The sequence below is a fragment of the Meles meles genome, chromosome 12, assembly GCF_922984935.1.
Source record: "Meles meles chromosome 12, mMelMel3.1 paternal haplotype, whole genome shotgun sequence".
Taxonomy (NCBI): domain Eukaryota; kingdom Metazoa; phylum Chordata; class Mammalia; order Carnivora; family Mustelidae; genus Meles; species Meles meles.
The window spans coordinates 31,146,425-31,151,509 of NC_060077.1; positions in this window are offsets into that span (position 1 = coordinate 31,146,425).

Below are 5,085 nucleotides of genomic sequence, written 5' to 3' on the forward strand. Positions count from 1 at the left end.
AGCACAGGTCCACTGACGTCCATTTCCATCTTGCTCATCAGGGAGCCATGGCTGGGCCTCCTTCATCCATCTGTTCTGTGGGGCCAGCCGCCGCTCCGGCACATGCAGAAAGACCACAGAACAGACCCTGCCAGTCTAATGGTGGAAGCATCTGAGAAGCCAAAGGGCTTCATGGGAGTAATCAGAAGGGCCGGAGTGGACTTGCAACCAAGTAGGACACAGAAAGAGCTTTCCAAGAAAGGGAGGCCTCACTGAAATTTTTCCTTTTCTTTATTTCATAATGGTTTAACAACAACAACAAAAACAAATACATAGAGGAATGCCAATACTACAGAGGATTAAATGTGGAGTTAAATGAGAAGGCTCCCTCTTCACTCCTCCCCCATTTCCCTTTCTCCCCTGAGACTCCTGTCCTGGAGGGATTTCTTTTTTTCTAAGATTTATTTTAAAAGATTTTATTTATTTATTTGACAGAGAGAGATCACAAGTAGACAGAGAGGCAGGGAGAGAGAGAAGAAGAGAAGCAGGCTCCCCGCTGAGCAGAGAGCCCGATGCAGGACTGGATCCCAGGACCCTGAGATCATGACCTGAGCCAAAGGCAGAAGTTTAACCCACTGAGCCACCCAGGCACCCTTAAATTTTTTTTTTAAGATTTTATTTATTTATTTGACAGAGAGAGAGACAGGGAGAGAGGGAACACAGGGGGTGGAAGAGAGAGAAGCAGGCTTCCCGCTGAGCCGGGAGCCGGAGGTGTGTCTCGATGCCAGGACTCTGGGATCATGACCAGAGCCAAAGGCAGCCGTTTAACGACTGAGCTACCCAGGCACCCCCTGTTTTGTTTTTTTTTTTAAGATTTATTTATTTAGGGTGCCTGGGTGGCTCAGTGGGTTAAGCCGCTGCCTTGGGCTCAGGTCATGATCTCAGGGTCCTGGGATCGAGTCCCGCATCGGGCTCTCTGCTCAGCAGGGAGCCTACTTCCCTCTTTCTCTCTCTGCCTGCCTCTCTGTCTGCTTGTGATCTCTCTCTGTCAAATAAATAAATAAAATCTTTAAAAAAAGATTTATTTATAAATAAATTTATTTTTAAAATAAATTTAATAAATAAATAAATTTCTCTCAGAGAGAGAGAGAGAATGTGCATGCATGTAGGAGCATACGAGCCCAGGAGGAGGGCAGAGGGAGAGAGAGAATCTTGGAGAAGATTCCCCACTGAGCATGGAGCCTGATCCCAGGACCCTGAGATCATGACCGAAGCTGAACTCAAGAGTTGGCCGCTCAACCAACTGAGCCACCCAGGTACCACATGCTTTAGGGATTTATAAACAGAAATGTAAACACCTATAATGTTTAAAAACCATTGATGTGATTACATCATGCATCCGGTTCTACGTCTTGCTCTTCCACTTAGCAGAAGGTCTTGGCCAAGTGTAAACTTCCCCTTCTTGGCGAGTGTGTGCCCGGTGACAGTGTCACGGCCTTCAGCTGGGTTCCAGGGCTCTCTTGCCTTCCCTGCAGCTTCCCCGGGTTGCTAGGGGACTGGTCACCCCCACAGGCTTCCAGTGCGAATATGTTCGAAAACCCTGCCACTGGCTTGGGCTCACAGCACTCCCTGTCTTTTGGTTCTCATCACATCCCATGGTCCCGTGTGCTTGGCACTCCTCTGGGTGTTTAAAGAGAGCCCTTTCTCCCTTCAGGGGTTTGTTGGTGCTGCTCCCCTGCCTGGCCTCACCTCGCCTTGCCTCTCACTCCGGTTTGGGCTTTGGACCTCACTCATTAATTCATGAGTGGACTGAATAGTATTGACTGTGTAGGTGCCCACCCCTGGCCTAGGCACTTTCTGCAGCAGTGAAGAGTGGCTGATGGTGACTTGTGTGGGGTACCCCTTCTGGTGAGGGAGAGAGAGGTGAGTGAAGAAGCATGTCTTCAACAAGGTCTTCACAGATGGTGCAAGACCCAGGAAGGAGATAGGGAGCGAGGGTGGAGAGTGTAGAGCAGCTGCGGGAGAGCAATCAGGAGCACCTGGCTGGCTCAGTTGGTGAAGCATGTGACTCTTGACCTTGGGGTTGTAAGTTTGAGCCCCATGTTGGGTGTGGAGATTAGTTAAAAATAAAATCTTTGGGGCACCTGGATGGCACAGTAGGGCGGGCACCCCACTCTTGGTTTCAGTTCAGGTCTAATCTCAGGCTGGTGAGATTGAGCCCCATGTGGGGAGTCTGCTGTGGATTCTCTCTCTTCCTCTCTCTCTGCCCCTCCTCCTGCTTTCTCTCTCTCTCTCTCCCTCCCTCTCTCAAATATATAAATAAAATATTTTCTTTTTTTTTAATTTTGTTTATTTATTTGACAGACAAAGATCACAAGTAGGCAGAGAGGCAGGCAGGCAGAGAGAGAGAGGAGGAAGCAGGCTCCCCGCCGAGCAGACAGCCTGATGTAGGGCTGAATCCCAGGACCCTGGAATCCTGACCTGAGCCGAAGGCAGAGGCTTTAACCCACTGAGCCACCCAGGCGCCCCTAAATAAAATCTTTTAAGAAAAGATTTTCTTAAAATAAAAAAAATATTTTCTTAAAATAAAAAAAAGATTTTATAAAATCTTTTCTTAAAAGATTTTACTTATTTATTTGACAGAGAGAGAGCACAAGTAGGCAGAAAAACAGCTAGAGAGAGAGGGGGGAGCAGACTCCCTGCTGAGCAGAGAGCCTGATATAGGGCTCAATCCCAGTACCCCAAGATCATGACCTGGGCTGATGGCAGAGGCTTAACCCACTGAGCCATCCATGCGCCACTATATAAATAAAATCTTTAAAAATATTATTTATGGGGGTGCCTGGATGGCTCAGTGGTTGGGCATCGCCTTCGCCTCTGGTCATGATCCCAGGGTCCTGGGATCGAGCCCCTCATCTGGCTCCCTGCTCCACAGGGAGCCTGTTTCTCCCTCTCCCACTCCCCCTCCTTGTGCTCCCTCTCTTGCTGTGTCTTTTTGTCAAATAAATAAAATCTTTTTTAAAATATCATTTATTTATTTGAGAGAGAACGAGCATGAGTGGAGGGAGGGGTAGAGGGAGAGGGAGAAGCAGACTCCCCGTTGAGTGGGAGCTGGACATCCCGGGACCCCAAGATCACAACCTGAGCTGAAGTCAGATGCTTAACCAACTGAGTCACCCAGGTGTCCCAAAAATAAAATCTTTAAGAAAGAAAGAAAGAGGGGCGCCTGGGTGGCTCAGTTGGTTAAGGTGGCTGCCTTCATCTCAGGTAATGATCCTGGGGTCCTGGGATCAAGCCCCACGTGGGGCTCCCCCTCAGCAGAGAGCCTGCTTCTCCTTCTGCCTCTCTGCCTTCTGCTCTGCCTACTTGTGCTCTCTATCTCTCTGTCAAATAAGTAAATAAATAAAATCTTCAAAGAAAGAAAGAAAGAAAGGGCAATCAGAGGAAGTCGCGCTGGGAGCAACATTGGAGCTAGCACTGAAACGGCTTGCCAGGTAGAGGGAATAGCATAGGCAAGTCCCCTTCCTTGACCCCACACACCAGGGCACTCAGTTTCCCTGTTAGATGTCGGAAAGCCGACTGCCCATCTCCTTGCCCAGATCCAAGCCTTGCCTGAGTATTTTCTCATCTCCTCCCTTGTCCACGGTCTTCCAGGGTCAGGGACCACCACTGTGCTGTTCACTAGCATGGTACCCATCTCACTGATGTCAATAATGTCAGCAACTGGGGCGCCTGGGTGTCTCAGTGGGTTAAAGCCTCTGCCTTCAGCTCAGGTCATGATCCCAGGGTTCTGGGATCAAGCCCCGCATCGGGCTCCCTGCTCTGCGGACAGCCTGCTTCCCCCCTCTCTCTCTGCCTGCCTCTCTGCCTACTTGTGATCTCTGTCTGTCAAATAAATAAATAAAATCTTAAAAAAAAATAATGTCAGCAACTGTCAGTTGAATGACAGTGGAGTGTGTGGACTCTCTTGGGCTCAGGGTGTTTTTTCCGCCTGGGTCTGTGAGATGGCAAAACGAGGGGAGATGGGTGGTCAGGAAGCCTCTGCCCAGCACGACATGGCCTTTGCTCTAGGGAATATCATGTTGGGGGACTTAATTTTTTCTTTAGAGATATTATTTATTTATTTATTTATTTTAAAGATTTTATCTATTCATTTGACAGAGAGAAATCACAAGAGAGGCAGGGAGAGAGAGAGGAAGGGAAGCAGGCTCTCCGCTGAGCAGAGAGCCCGACGTGGGACTCAATCCCAGGACCCTGAGATCATGACCTGAGCTGAAGGCAGCGGCTTAACCCACTGAGCCACCCAGGCGCCCCAAGATTTTATTTATTTATTTGACAGACAGAGCTCACAAGCAGGCAGAGAGGCAGGCAGAGAGAGAGGAGGAAGCAGGCTCCCTGAGGAGCAGAGAGCCTGAGGTGGGGCTCAATCCCAGAACCCTGGGATCATGACCTGAGCCGAAGGCAGAGGCTTAACCCACTGAGCCACCCAGGCGCCCCAGGGGGACTTAATTTTTTAAAAAAAGACTGGTTGAGGGGCGCCTGGGTGGCTCAGTCATTGAGCATTTGCCTTTGCCTCGTGATCCCAGGGTCCTGGGATCGAGCCCCGCGTTGGGCTCCCTGCTTAGCAGGAAGCCTGCTTCTCCCTCTCCCACTCCCTCTGCTTGTGTTCCTTCTCTCACTATGTCTCTCTGTCAAATAAATAAATAATCTTTAACAAAAAAAAGAAGGATTGGTTGATATATTGATTTTAAAAAGATTTTACTTATTTGAAAGAGTGTATGTATGTGCCTGTGAGCAGGGGGAGGGACAAGGGGAGAGGGAGAGAGAGAATCTCAAGCAGACTCCATGCGGAGCACTGGATCCCATGACATGCCCCCCCATGCTCCTCCCCCCCATCATGACCTGAGCTGAAATCAAAAGTTTGCCACTTGGGATGCCTAGGTGGCTCAGTCTGTTAAGTGATTGCCTTCAGCTCAGGTCATGATCCCAGGGTGCTGTCCATCGAGCCCTGTGTGGGGCTCCTTGATCACAGGGAGCTTGCTTCTCTCTCTTTCTATCAAATAAATAAAATATTTTTAAAAAGATGAAATCCAAGCTGACTCCACA